This window comes from Colobus angolensis, unplaced genomic scaffold (genome assembly GCF_000951035.1).
Source record: "Colobus angolensis palliatus isolate OR3802 unplaced genomic scaffold, Cang.pa_1.0 Scaffold12, whole genome shotgun sequence".
Classification (NCBI taxonomy): Eukaryota; Metazoa; Chordata; class Mammalia; order Primates; family Cercopithecidae; genus Colobus; species Colobus angolensis.
The window spans coordinates 658,836-674,870 of NW_012113141.1; the positions used below are offsets into that span (position 1 = coordinate 658,836).

General features: G+C 42.1%; 1 non-coding gene across 1 annotated transcript; it reads left to right on the forward strand.

Annotated features, from left to right (window-relative positions):
• The first annotated feature begins 6,539 nt into the window (after nucleotides 1-6,539).
• Nucleotides 6,540-6,621, forward strand: TRNAS-UGA. Its single transcript has one exon. It is a non-coding gene; the product is annotated as a tRNA-Ser (tRNA).
• Nucleotides 6,622-16,035: the final 9,414 nt, after the last annotated feature.

Here is a 16,035-nt window from a genome sequence, read left to right on the forward strand (position 1 = left end):
CTGGAACATCAGACTCAAAGTTCTTCAGCTTTTGGACTCACACCAGTGGCTTGCCAGGGGCTCTCGGGCCTTTGGTCACAGACTGAAGGCTATTGCACTGTCAGCTTCCCTACTTTTGAGGTTTTGGGACTCAAGAGTGATCCACCACTTGCTTCCTTTCTCCTCAACCTGCAGACAGCCTATCGTGGGACTTTACCTTCTGATCATGTGAGTCAATTCTCCTTAATAAACTCCCTTTCATATACGTCTATCCTATTAGTTCTGTCCCTCTAGAGAACCCTGATTAATACAGATGTCCAAATATCTGGTAAAATGTTATCTATGGGTGTGTTTGTGAAGGTATCTCCAGAAGACATAAACATCTGCATCAGTAGAGTGAGTAAAGAAGACCAAACTCACCAATGCAGGCAGGCAGTATCCAATCCACTGAGGGCCTAAATAGAACAAAAAGGCAGAGGAAGGGCAAATTTTTTGTCTCTCTTACTGAGCTGAGACATCCATCTTTTTCTGCCCCCAGACATCAGCATTTTTGGTTTTTGAGCTTTCAGACCTGAACTGAACTATATCACCAGTTTTCCTGGTTCTTCAGTTTGCAGATGGCAGATCATGAGACTTCTCAGCCTCCTAACCACATAAAGCAATTCCTATAATAAATCTCCTCATGTGTATATGTATATATATACATACACACACACACACACATATATATACACACACACACATATATCTTAGGGACCCTGTTTCTCTAGAGAACCCTGACTAATACAGTCAAGGAAAAAGACTTGGTTTTCCTATATAATTTAGTAGCCCCCTCAAAAAATAAGAATTAGTAAAAGGGATGACAGTATCTTGTAAAGAAATAAAACGGTGCTATAATTATAACTCCTTAAAGTTATAAGATTGGTGGTCTGTGGATCTAGTTGTGCCCCAATTATAATCCCAATACATTGATCACAGCTGTATTTTAATGTAATCCTTAAAATTGTTCATTTCAGTTGCCTTTATAAAAACCCCACTACATCAACCCCATATATAGAGCTTGTCCATAGAGTTTTGTAGGGAATCAATTCATTTCTATAAATAACTGGGTATAAGATTTCATTCTTAATGAGCTTATTCTGCCCTTTGATATCTGATTTGGTTTAAAAAAATAGATTAAGATGTCTTTGGTAAGTCCAGATCTCTGCTATCACAAAGTCAAAGAAAACTACTTTTTTGAGAATTTGAGGTTGAATATTACACTGGCATCACACCGTTTAAGAAAAGAAGATCCCATCCTTCTTGATTCTTCTTCTTACTTCTTAAATGGCCATGGCATTAAGAGACTGCTTAGGTAGGAAAATCCTATAAGTAAGCTTCCCTAGTGCTAACTAGGACATATATTCAATCGTCTTCAAACATTTACGTATGAGTACCACAGTGACTACAATCTAACCCACAATTAATTACTTAAGCTTTAAAAGTATGGTCATTTGCAATGCAGCAATTCCTTGGTAATTATTTCCATCACTTTTCATGATACCTTTAATTTACTTACTAAATCTTAATGAAGGTTTTATTGCCAATAACTTCATAATATTCTTTGTCCAATTTGTACTAAGTCCTCTCACATATGATATCCAAAACATATACCTAGAGTTATTCTCCAATTCATATAAAATTACAGAAAAGAAATCCTAAATAGTGGCAAAGCCTCTAAAACTCTGCAGTTGTTGTCAAACCTATTCCTTTCAAGTGAAATGCAAAAGCACACAAGGCAGCTAAGTTAAAATTACCACACTTTGATCACCTCTTGTTGGTTACCGTGTGTTTTGTGTGAAATTTTCATAATACAACTGTGTAAAAGAAAGAACAAGGATCTGGGGTCTGATTGGCCTAGCTTGAATTGTGTGGTAGGCAAAAATCTAAGATGTCCCCAAGATTCCCATCCCTGCTATTACACTCCCTAAATAATCCCCTTCGCTTCTGCGGGACTTATGAATATAATAGAATAATCACTTTCATAATTGCATTCTATTATATAAAACTCCATTGTAGCAGACTACAGAGGAATTATTATGCTGACCTTGAAGAAGCAAAGTACCATGCTGTGGAAACAGCCACACGGCAAGGAACAAAGTGGGCAGCCTATAGGAACTGAAAATGTCCCCCTACTGACAAGCAGCAAGTCTTACAACCACAGGAGCTGAATTCTGCCAACAACTAGTTATCTTAGAAGAGGACCCCAAACCTCAGATGAGATTGCAGCCCCAGTCACCACCTTGAGACCTGATGAGACCCTGAGCAAAGAACCCAGCCAACACATAATCACACTCCTCACCTACAGAAACTGTGAGGTAATAAATGTGTGTTGTTTTAAGCCATTAAGTTTATGGTTCTTTCTTATGCAGCAATAGGAAACAAATACAAGTCACATGCCCATTCCTTGGCCAGAGGAGGGTGGGATACCTTGACTCACAAAGTAAGATTTCATCCAATGGCGGAGGGGTGGTGCCCCTTAAGTACAATTGAGGTGTCAATACCAGTTGGGAGGACAGATTCCGGAATAAAGAACAAAAATGACCCATCACAACACATTCATTATCTGACATCTCATATGCCTTCAACATTCAACTCATGACTCTTCCCTACTGGAGGCTTTGTCTACTGCCATCTATACATCTCAATTTATATGCCATTGTGCCAGAGACTAACAAATAATACATGAGGGCAACAAAATGAGTGAGAACACTAAGCTAATATTACAAGTTATACCTCTGTCTGCTAATACACTCGTGTCGCTTAATGATAAGGATATGTTCTGAAAAATCCATCTTTAGATGATTTCCTCATTGTGCAAACATTATAGAGTGTACTTACACTAACCTAGATGGTATGGACTACCACACACTTAGTCTATATAATACAGTCCCTAGGGTCCCCAACTGGTACCGATCCGTGGCCTGTTAGGAACCAGATCACACAGCAGGAGGTGAGCGGGTGAGAGAGAGAAGCTTCATCTGTATTTACAGCCATTCCCCATTGCTCACATTACGACCTGAGCTCTACCTCCTGTCAGATCAGCATTAGATTCTCATAGGAGCATGAACCCTACTGTAAAGTGCACAACCTACTGTGATGTAGGTTGTGTGTTCCTTATGAGAATCTAATGCCTGATGATCTGTCACTGCCTCCCATCACCCCCAGATGGGACTGTCTAGTTGCAGGAAAACAATCTCAGGGCTCCCACTGATTCTACTTTATGGTGAGTTGTGTATTTCATTATATATTACAATGTAATAATAATAGAAACAAAGTACACAATAAATGTAATGCACTTAAATCATCCCAAAACCATCCTCCCTCCCCCAGTCTGTGGAAAACTGTCTTCAACAAAACTGGTCTCTGGTGCCAAAAAGGTTGGGGACCACTGGTGTAGCCTATGCTCCTAGACTACAAACCTGTAGAGCATATTCAGTAGGCAACCATAACACAATAGTGTTTGTGTATATAAACATATCTATCTAAACATGGAAAAGATACAGTGAAAATACAGTATTAAAGTTTTATGGGACTGCTGCTGTATATGTGGTCCACCATTGACCCAAATGTCGTTATGAGGCACATGACTGTAATTAGCTATGTGAACTTGGGCAAGCTATTCATGGGCCACAGTTTCCTCCTGTAGATGAAGAGATTGGACTAGCTTTAATGGTTCTTCCAGCATTAAAATTCTATGATTTTACAAAATGCTCCCAAAACCATCAAAATAATTTAAAATAAATTTCTGATTTGCTATAAAAGAAAAAAGAAACGCCATACTGCTCCCAATCACATCCCCTGTTCCTCCCAGTATTCTGTCTGCCTCTGAACATGGCACCAAGAAGGGTTTTCTGAGAAAGCCACAACATATTTGCCTTCCACACCCAAATTAGCTTAATAGAAACTGCCACATAAAAAAACAGAAACAGGGAGTGGCAGGGAGGAGACCATCAGGATCACCAGTGGACCTTTACCAATTGAAATTTGTATATGGTTGCAAAACAATGTTTTATGATATGATTGTCATGAATTAGGAACATATGTATTTTACTTCTGTATTCCTAACTTGCTGCTCACTGCATTAAATGACAATGCTAAAGACTTAAGGTTGGAGCCAAAAGAACTCATTTGGATTTGGAAATTCACATTTTGCAGGGGGGAGTGGTGGGAGGAATCAACAATTTTGATCTCTTTGCTCATTCTAGCATTACAATAAATCAGAAAAAAAAAGATTATTTCACTGTTTTAAAAGCCTACATTAACTCAAACAAGCTAAAAGTTAAATGTTAAATATAGGTATTTCACTTGAAATGTTGCAAAGACATTTTAATCACAATTGTTTTCACAAAATATACAGTAACTTTATAATCGATTCTTTTCCCCATAGTCTTGCTTTCCCCTCCGAAAATAAAAAAAAAGCCCTCTCAAAGTAAAAATTTTGATTGAGCAATTTTAACCATAATCAATTTCCATTACTGTCAAGCTTTGAAGCAATTGAAGGGATTCTTTAAAGGGGAAAGAAATGTTATGGAGGAAAAGGAGCTTTCAGTAAACATTATCATCATTCAACTGCACAGAAGGAAAGATAAAAATGGCTTCAAGATCAAAATACAACGAGTAAAATTAGGTAAAGTTAAATTCTAGGTTATCTCAGGGCATAGGTAAGGGAGGAGGCTACCCCTCATATTGTCTTATGCCCAATTTCTGCCTCCAAAGAAAGAAGAAGTAAAAACTAAAAGGCAGAAATAAAATCCACTGGCAGACAGCCCAGCGCCACACCCTGGGCCTGGTAGTTAAAGATCAACCCCGACTTAATCGGTTATGTTATCTATAGATTACAGACATTGTATAGAAAAGCACTGTGAAAATCCCTGTCCTGTTCTGTTCTAATTATTGACACATGCAGCCCCCAGTCATGTACCCCCTGCTTGCTCAATCCATCATGACCCTCTCACGCAGACCCCTAGAGTTGTAAGCCGTTAAGATGGACAGGAATTGCTCACTCAGGGAGCTCGGTTTTTGAGAAGTGAGTCTTGCCGATGCTCCCAGCTGAATAAAGCCCTTCCTTCTTTAACTCCGTGTCTGAGGAATTTTGTCTGCAGCTCGTCCTGCTACATAGGTACAATCTAAGGACAAGATTTAAAAAACAAAAATGTAGTTCTTGGACAATACCTATTGGAAAAAGTGCAAGTGAATTTTGTGTTTATGATAAAATTCATGCCTGGCCATGTTGGGAATTATTTTGTTCCCATGCAGTATTCATAGAGAAAATGGGATCCCTCCTGTAGCTCTGCCAAAATAAAAAAATAAAATTCCTGAAAGAGCAATCTCAAATCAGACAAAATTTATCCTTACAATTCTCAAATATTCTGCTCCTCTTCCACAATTAAATGGGTGTAGACATTTAACACTATACTTTGGTTTCGAGAAATGGTATGGAAGGTCTCAAGAAAAGTTACACACCTTAACTAGCGGAGTCACTTAACACAGAGGCTTCCAAAGGTCGAGTTGCCTTCCTGCCTTATTATGAAATGTACCATTATGAGAAGGGCAGTGAGTTTCCATGAACACTCCTAGAAACTTAAACTACTGAAAGGCCTTCTGCTATTTTTCTCAAATTGTCCATCAACAGAACTTGGCGCTTCTGTGGCGCCACGTGACGCAAGTAGCGGCTTCGCATGCGCTCTGGAATCAGCCGCGCCAACCTGCGGGCACAACCCGGGGCCTCAGGCCTGAGGTGGGCGACGACAGCACCAGACCTCGGTTCTCCAGGCTTTAACGAAATAACGCTGGTAAAGCACTTAGGGCAGAAGCCACACAGAACACAAGAAGGCATTAATGGCATTTAAAGGTATTGAATGCAGACTAATGCGCAGAACTTGGTTCTCAGACCACGTCCCGGGCCACCCACCTCCTGAGAGAGCCGAGAGCACACTTGAGGCCTGACATCTCCCAGCTGAGCTCGGCAATGAAGGGATCACTGGAAAATTAAAAAATGGGAGACGACTGCTTGGGCAGAAACCCGCCAGGGACTAGCCCACCGGCAAGTATCCCGACTCCTCACACTGCCCGCCTCAATGAGCGAATAAAGTGTTCTGAAGGCGACGCCCGGCCAAGGCGGGAAACGCCGCGGAAGACGCTTCTCTCGCAGAAATGCTAAATTTTCGGGAGCGCGGGCCCGCAGCACGTAACAGAACAGATCTTTTTGTTTCACGGCCCTCTGGTAGACTTAATGAAGCGGGAGGGCGAAAACCAGGTCAGCGACCAGAAGCTAGGCAAGGTTGCGATTTTCGAAGCACAGCGAAGGGAAGAGTTTCTAAGTTCTGAACGTACCTCTACTCAGGGTGGTTTCTATTATTTCTTCGCGTCTACCCTGTAGTTGCCGCACCTGGAGCCCTCAGCCCCGCCGCTTCTCACCGAGCTGAGCTCAGAGGGTGTGTTTCCCGCCCGCTCGCGGGTCTGGCGTGAGCGCAGTGGTTGTTACACTAAAGTGTCTCCGCCTCTGGAGTCTCCTCGTGGCAGCGATGGCCGAGTGGTTAAGGCGTTGGACTTGAAATCCAATGGGGTCTCCCCGCGCAGGTTCGAACCCTGCTCGCTGCGGAAGCGGGTGCTTCTGTCTTTTCGGTTTTTTTTTAAATAAACACCTTCAAATGAAAAGTTTTACTCGTCTCTTTGTATTTTCAATGCCTGCCAGCTAAATGGCGCGCCTACGGAGTGCTTTTATACGCCATAGAAAAGTCAATAAATGTCAGTGCAAACATGCACTGTTTACACCAAGAGGAAAATCCTTCCACTGCCCTAAAAGGCAAGGTAACTAACTCCTTGTGCTCCATGAGAAGAGCAAGTTGGCAAAATAGAAATAAAATGAATATAAATACTGATGCAAGTTTTCGGGCTATCACAGCCTGAGCAAACTATCAGCTCACTAAAACTAAGAACAACGCTATGCCACCTTCCCTTCCATCCCAGATCACTTCCAACGGTTTGCAGACCACATCCAAAAGTGATATGAAATGGGAGATAATAAAAGCAATTTTAAAGTTCTACTTATAAAGCATCTTAGATACATCCACATAATGGAATACTATGCATGTAAGCATTAAAATGATGTTAATGATGTAGGAGGGCCTTCCCAATGCATTGCCAAATGCAAAAACTAGGACAGATCGAAAAACAGCATTATGATAACATTTTTGTTAAGCAATTCATGTATATACCCATTTATGTGGGAAGAATGGGATAGAAAGAGAGAGAGATGGAGAATGAATGGAGGCTGGAAAGAAATACACCAAAATGTTAGCAGGGATTATTATCCCTGGGTGGTGTGATTTGGGAAGATTTTTGTTTTCTTAAATAATTTTTTCCTTAACTGGGTTTTCTAAAATTTCTGCATGGACCCAGTATTATGTTTTAAATAAGAAAATTGTGAGGTTAGTCTTTGGGACCCTACACATCCCCTGTCTGCTACCTGTAACCGGCTTTCACCATATCTCTCCCACCTTCCCGGGCGCTCTTATGGACATACCTGATATCTCAAGGCTAGGGATAGTTTTCTGTGGTACCTAAGTGGATTCCACCCACACAGCCCCATCCTATTTGAGACTTGGCTGAACACACACACTCACCACATTTACATTTTCAATCCATCCTCTCTGCTCAATCCCCACCCTTTCTGCCCCCATTTAAGTCACTTACAAGCAGCTGCATTAGTTTCCTAACTGGTCACCTTTCCCTATCAGTCAGGATTACATTCAGCTGCAAATAACAGACAATCCAATTCTAGTGACTTAAACTCATAGGGATTTGTCTCTAAAACCCTGGGAGATTAATACCATTCCTGTATCCAAGAGAATGAAATAGTGTATAACTTATTTGTTTGCATTTAAAATTTTTAAAAATACGTTACACTATATTAAAATGGCAATCCTGGCCGGGCGCAGTGGCTCATGCCTGAAATTCCAGCACTTTGGGAGGCCGAGGCGGGTGGATCACCTGAGGTCAGGAGTTCGAGACCAGCCTGGCCCCATGGTGAAAACCCCATCTCTTCTAAAAATATGAAAATTAGCTGGGCCTGGGGGCAAGGACCTGTAATCCCAGTTACTCAGGAGGCCGAGGCAGAGGAATCGCTTCAACCAGAGGCGGAGGTTGCCATGAGCCGATACCGCGTGACTGCACTCCAGCCTGGGCAACAAGAGTGAAATTCCATCTCAAAAAAAAAGTGAATCCAAGAAGGAGAGATATCTAAAATTATAAATTAAAACATTCCATCAAAAAGGCAAATTAATGATCAATTTTATTTCTAAATGGTTCTCTCCAAGCTGTAAAGTTAGCTTCATTTGACAACTCTTTTTTCTTGTGAAATCATCTTATGGTTTCAAGAAATGTTTTCAAATAAATAGTCACTTGTCACTATTTTTTAAAAAAGAAAGAAAGAACAAAGAAATCTGGGAATAGGAAATTCTCAGATGGAACAGGAAACAGGCCTCTTTGCATCTTTCTGCTCCGCCATTTTTAATATGCATATACAGCTTTTCATCTCATAGTCCCAATATGGTTGCTATACCTTCAGACCTTACATATGCATTCAACCAAGAAGGGGATAGACAAGACCCTCTTTTATATCTCATTTATGCAAACTATGTATCATGGCTATCATCAGCTAGAAGGAATCTTGGGGAAGTTTAGCTGGGTATATTGCTCCCCAAATTGAAATTGGGAAGGAAGAAAATTAGATGGTACTAAGTGAAAATCAGTTACGTCTGCCACAGTCCTATAACAGGAAAGTCAAAGCTTGTAGACATTGGGCCTTCAAGACAAGTCCCCTGCCTTCCCTTCTGACTTTCCCACCCTTCTCCTCCTTCTGCTTTGGAGTTACTGGAAGACCTCCCAGCGCTGCATGCTGGCTCATGCCTTTGGGCCTTTTTAACATGTTCACATGTGACTACCTGGAATATCTTCACCCTTGTCCCCTCACTAGAGGAAGAGGGCTACCTAGCATTTGAAATCCCTTCTTATTTAGGGGACTTGCTTTCCTTTTGAATCTAGGTGTGAGGCTGTAATCCACTCCCAACCCCACTCCCAGCACAGAAGCTGAAAAAGTCACATACTTGCTGTCTCAGCCTCCCTTGCAGCTGAGGAGGCAGCATGTGACCTAAGCTCAGCCAATCAGATGTACCCATGCCCAACTTTCAATCAAGAGCTGTTATTAATAATACAAAAAGCAGGTAGGATAGAAATCCATCCTTGCAGTGGGCAGAGGCAACAATGGCACCCACAGGGATTGCCAGAGCCAGAGCTGCAACTGGAGTTTACAGCTGTTCAGCAGCAGAACAATAGGGTCTGCACAAGACTAATTTTGTAGCATCATTCTGCTGTGATCTTGAACTCCACCTACCCTAACTTACTCCTGTTCTACTTTCCAAAAGTGATTTTGCAGCCTTCTTGGCAATTCTACAGACTATTCAGTATCTTTCCAGTAAGTTCCTATGAGTTTCTGCTTAAATCAGCCCCATTCAAAAAAAAAAAAATTTTTTTTGACTTCCAAAAGTTTTAGATATAACCCCCTCTCACCCCATCATTGTCTGCTAAGAAAACTCATATTCTCTCAAGTCCCACTTCTCAGGGAAAGCTTTCCTGCAAAATCTCCCAGGCTGATTCAAAAGCCACCCTTTAGGCAGAATGCAGTGGCTCACACCTGTAATCCCAGCACTTTGGGAGGCCAAGGTGGGCGGAACAACTGAGATCAGGAGTTCAAGACAAGCCTGGCAAACATGGCAAAACCCTGTCTCTACTAAAAATACAAAAATGAGCTGGGCATAGTGGTGCACACCTGTAGTCCCAGCTACTCGGGAGGCTGAGGCAGGAAAATCGCTTGAACCCAGGATGCGGAGGTTGCAATGAGCCCAGATCGTGCCATTGCACTCCAGCCTGGGGGACAGAGCAAGACTCCATCGCCAAATAAATAAATAAAGTCATCCAATTTTTTTTTTTTTTTTTTGAGACAGGGCCTTGCTCTGGTCACCCAGACTGGAGTGGCAATCACATCTCACTGCAGCCTTGGCCTCTCGGACTTAATTGGTCCTCCCACCTCATCCTCCTGAGTAGTTTGGACTGCAGTTGCACACCACCATGCCTAGTTAATTTTTTTATTATTTTTTTGTAGAGACAGGGTCTCACTATGTTGCCCAGGCTGGTCTTAAATTCCTGGCTCAAGGGATTCTCCCATCTCAGACTCCCAAAGTGCTGGGATTACAGGCCTGAGCTACAGTGCTCAGCCTCCGGAAGCCCCTTTAATTCTCCCATTTCCTATTATAGCAAGGCTGACATTGACTGTTTCCGCCTGTTTGCCTTTCTTACCACTGAATGGTAAACTCCCCGAGAAAGCGTAAAGGGATAATATCTCTCATTTTTGTGCCCCTACATACGACAGAAAAGGGACTCAAATTTTTGATGGAGTAATGAATAAATATATGTCAGCACACACCCATACTTCACTCCTAGAATGCCCAAAAAAAGTGGGAGAGAAAGGAGGGGCTTAACATGCTGTTCTCCTTTTGAAGGTCACTAATCTTGGCCTTAGTATAAGTTTTTGTAATATTGAGTATCCCCCACCTAAAATAGTTTTAATATAAAAGAGATCAGAGGACAACAGCCTATGTACCCTTCCTTCCCTTTCCATATTTTTTCCTTACCTTTTCTTCCCATCCTTTGTCTTCTAGCACTAAAAGGGCAGACAGAACCAGGAGGCAAGTATGAACAGACCTCTGCCTCCGTGAGTCACTCCCACCTTTGTCTCCTTGAGAATGTTCACTTTCCAACTGGCCTCCATACAACTCGAGGTTTAGCTCTCTCCATGGTGAGCAAAGGAAAATCCATGGAAGCGGTGGGGGTGGATGTGGAAGAGATTCTGCAGTGCACTCCTCTTCTCAGAGGAAACCATTTCAACTCCTCTTTCCACGTTTCTCTTCTCCAGAGTTTTCTTATCCACTACCAACCCTCCTGTGCATCCCCTCGAGCCAGCTTTTTCTAACCCAACCTCACATGATGCACTGTCTTGAGGATTTTCTTTCAAGACCCTAACTTTTTCATTCTTTTATGTTACACAGCAATTCAGCCTTGTCCCTGCGATCTGGCCTCAACATGCCTGGCAATCAGAGCCCTCTTCGAAGGCAGAGGAAGTTATAAGTATAATATCAAGGTCCCCTTCTCCCAGATGTTTTTCTACCTACTTCCTTTAATAGAAATTAAATCCTGCAACTTTCTGATCAGTGTTCAAAGGTCTTAAACATAAATAGACTGAAGTGAATTTTTTGCAAATTGTAATCAGTTAATCTGTAGGAATACAGAATAAACAATTATCCTTCCCTTCTAAATCCAGGTCCCAAATCCATCCCAGTTTGTGGCATTTCCAGCCATGGAGCAGGACACATCCACTTGGAATGATCCTGATATTTCCTTAACCCATTTCCTATTCAACCCATTTCCTATTCCTGTTCCTTAACCCATTTCCTATTCAACCCAAGTGCCATTGAGTTTGCCCCTAAAAATGCTGAGAATCCACTTTGTTCCATACTTACTACCACCACCCAGTCCAAATCAACACTACCTCTCATCTCAACTACTTCTCAGCCTCTTAATTATCTCCTCCAATCCACTCTTCCTCCCCTTCAATCTGTTCTCCATAAAATAAAATTTTCTTTTAAAATATACATTTGGTCTTATAACCTTCCTCCTGAGAACTTGTCTGGGGATTTCCATGTGCTGTTACAATAAAGACTAGAATCGCTAGCATGACCCCATAGCTCTCCATGATCCTGCATGGCATAATTACTGCGCCTCTCCCCTTCATTCTCTAGCCAAATGTACTTTCTTTCCTTTTAGTTCCTTGAAGAGTCCAAACTCTTTCCCACGTTAGGAATTCTATACATGCTCCAATGTCTCCCTCCCCATCAAGCTGACCAGTCCTCCTTCTTATGTAATTTCATACCATTTTACTCTTTTTCTTCACAACACATCATGCTTTGTGATATTGTAGTGTGAAATATTTGCTTAATGTCTCTGTGTGTGTGCGCACACGTGTGTGTGTAAAACCACAAAATCCCCTTATCTGCTATTTAATGGGCCTTCAATAAGTAATATTGTTGAGTGAATTTTATGATTGTGAGGATCAGAAAGCAAGAGGTCTCAGAACACCTGCAGGGGTGGGAAACAGAGGGTAAACTGTGTTTTCCTGCAACTTTGGGGATGAATCAAAACTGTGTCTGAAGAGATTTGTGCCCTGACTGCATAGATCTGCAGGAATATTGCAGCTCAACCATTTGATATATTGCAGAACTGTTTAGCGTGATTTATGAAGCTGTTGTTCTGTTTTAACTCAACGTGTTCATTGCAAAGGAGTTTCATCCTCAGAGTTTTCGTTAATGGAGGCCTTGTTGTGTAGTGAGGCAGTAGAAAAGGGAAGTGAGAGATAGGGCTGGCCTACGGCCTGTGTAAAGCTTGCATTTCAAGTCCCCTCTGGAGGGAATGCCCATTTCTGGAGTCTTGTTTCCCAGTGTGTCCATGTCCCCAAAAACATCTGATCTCAGGCTCTTTCTACATACTAGAGTGCGAACAACTAATAATAATACCTAAGTCTTAGCTCCTGCAGGGGTGAGAGAGACAGAGGCTCTGACACTGGAATTTTCAGGTAAAGCAGATATCCTGTTCTATCTGAAGCACTGATGGAGAAAACATAGAGCTTTCAGCTCTTCTTCCAAAGACTAGTTTCTTTCCCAATCTGCATGAAGTTGATCAGTCAAGCTCACCCAAGCTCATAGACTAGAAGCCCCAGGAAATGAATTATTTCTGTTTCCTTCCCACCATCCCACACACATGCTCTTAAAATATCCATTCCCTTCCCTCCCCTCAGGTCCTAGGTGCTGAGACAGGCTCTCACAGCCCAGAGAGTAGTTGTGATGGACTTAGTCTTACCTCAGCTGCTTTGTCTGGTGCTGGGCTGCCAAAGGAGGCATGCATGAGTAAGGCCAGTTCTCCATTCATATCTCAGACCATTTAGAAGAATTCAGTGACAGAGGACGTGGCCTGTGGATTTTATGCTCGTGATGCTTTCTGCTGCTTGAGGTCGGGTTGGAGAAGAGACTAGGGCTGACAAGCTTCTCACTCAGGGGCTGAGGTAGGGCACAGCTCCTGTCTGCTGGACTCATAAATCCCCTGGTCCCCACCCCAGGGATCTCAGAGGCCCCCTTTGTTCTTTTAATGTTTATTCTAATAAAACCTCCTACATAACATAGGTCTACAAAGACTCTTGGGGAATATATTTCCCTCCCAAACATACTCATTTGAGACAAAATTATCAAAACATTTGTTCAGGCCAGGCGCGGTGGGTACCACCTGTAATCCCAGCAGTTTGGGAGGCCCAGGCAGGCAGATCTCTTGAGGTCAGGAGTTTGAGACCAGCCTGACCAACACGGTGAAACCCCATCTCTACTAAAAACACAAAAATGATCTGGGCGTGGTGACGCATGCCTATAATCCCAGCTATTCGGAGGCTAAAGCCTGAGAATCTCTTGAACCCGGGGGGTGGAGGTTGTAGTGAGCCAAGACTGTGCCACTGTACTCCAGCCTGGGCAACAGAGTGAGACTCAGTCTTAAAAAAAAAAAAAAAAAGATTGTTCAGCACACAAACTTTAGACACATTTTATCTGACATCACAAATCATTCCAAGAGATGAATACACACAGTGGCCCTCTGAAAGCTACTTGTCTTCCAGATGTAAAGACACATACATCATTGGAGACAGAATGCTAGTGTTTTGAAATAACGTATGCTTAGGATGTTGGAGCACAGAAATGCTGCACTTCACTTTGGTACCCACCTCTAGTGCAGGGGTTAGTTAGCAACTTTTTCTACAAAAGGTCAGCCAGTAAATATTTTAGGTGTTGCAGGCCATATGGTTTCTGTTGCAATTACTCAACTCTACCTTTGTATCACAAAAGCAGCCATAGATAATCTGTAAACAAATGAGTGTGACTGTGTTCCAATAAAACTTTATTTACAAAAACAGTGGACTGGATTTGGCCTGTGGCTATAGTTTATTTCTGCTCTAGAGGACTCTCCTCACTATAATAAAAAAGTTCTCCCTAAGTGATCACTGTGAAGATATCATTAAGTGGGACACTGTCAAGAGGCCAGTTAACATTTCACTAGTTCTTCCTGGTTTATACACATCCAAGAAATCTCATAATTTCCATTAACACAAAGACACCAAGAAAGGACATCAGTAATACACACATGAGGCAAGTTGCGAATGAATGTTTTTTAAGATCATTTTATCTCAATACATCAGAATGGCCCAAAGCCTTCCAGAATCCTCTCCTGTACACTGTGATTCTCTGCTCCACTTGCCAGTGGATGGGGCGCAGGTCCTGCTTACCTAGTTTCTCCTTTCTCTGTAGTTAGTACTGTATCTGCTGCTGTAAACAAAACCTTTCAGCCCTTGAGCATGTTAAAATGTAACCTGAATCCAGGTTTGCAAGTTTATTTGTGAAGTAATTTGAAGGAATAGGAAGAATTTGAAGGAACAGGAAAAACGGAGGCTTTGAAGTCAGAGCAACCAAGCATCAAATATAGGCTTCTTCCCTTTCTTGCTATGTAACTTTGGGCAGTTTGCATAACCTCTTTGAGCCTTAATTTCCTTATCCACTAAGTGGTAATAATAATTACTTCTACCTCATGACATTGTCAGCAGTAACTGCCATTTTCTAAGTTCTAACCACAGGTCAGGCACTGTGATGAGGGTTCATTTATTTAACCTCCAAAACAGACCACAGCTAGTTTACAGATGAGGAGGTGAAGATGAGATCACATGCTGGTATTCTCTTCCCCTTTTGCCAAAATGCGTCCCTCATAGAGGTATCTGCAACCAACTCAAGGGAGCCACTAGACAAGGATTTAAAAAAAAAAAAAAAAAAACAACCAACTCAAGGGAGCCACTAGACAAGGATTTAAAAAAAAAAAAAAAAAAAGGCCATTTGACTCATGTTATTGAAGGAGTGGAATGTTCTTTGCTCTTTTGTCTCTCCGAGCTGGATAAAAGGAGGAACAAGTTCCCTGGGAGTTGATGTACAAAGCTGCCCAGAGTTGACTCTAGCCGAGAATGTGTTTGGGACTGCATGAAGCCGTCTCTGAGAAGCTAACAGCAGCTGCCCCTGACATTCTCTCTGATCTAGGCCTTTTTTTTTTTTTTTTTTTTCAGTATGGGTAGTGAAATTCAACAATCTCTTATTTTGGTCTTTTTTTTTTTTTTTTTTTTTTGATGCCTATTACAGCTCATGATTGGTTTTACAATATAATTCCCCGGCCTATGTAGCACTCATCATTCCAGGTTCAGCTCCAAACACTTTTTAAAAAATATATATCAACCGCATGATATGTGTCAATGACCCCTGAATGTGAGATATTCTATCCTTGAAAGGAAAGACTTGGAGGAGCCTTCTCTCCCAGCATCCCTGGACTGGGTAAGGCTGTTTAGTCACCATCACCATTGCCTCTTTCAATTTTTTTTTTTTTTTTTTCTTTGAGAAGGAGTTTTGCACTAAGTGCCCAGGCTGGAGTGCAGTGGCACAACCTCTGCCTCCCACGTTCAAGCAATTCTCCTGCCTCAGCCCCCCAAGTAGCTGGGATTACAGGCATGCACCACCACACCCAGCTAATTTTATATTTTTAGTAGAGAGGGGTTTTCACCATGTTGGCCATGCTGGTCTCGAACTCCTGAACTCAGGTGATCTGCCTGTCTCGGCCTCCCAAAGTGCTGGGATTATAGGAGTGAGTCACCACGCCCAACCGCCATGGCCTCTTTCTAGACACCGTTCTGACCACCTGTCTCTCCTGCCCATAGACCTCCAGTAGATAGCTGGCAGACTAAAGGCCAAGCTTCCCAGTTTCATTCACAAGGCCCTTCATAATTTGGCCCTAACATCTTTTCAACTTTGTCTCATACTGCTGCCCAGCATGACT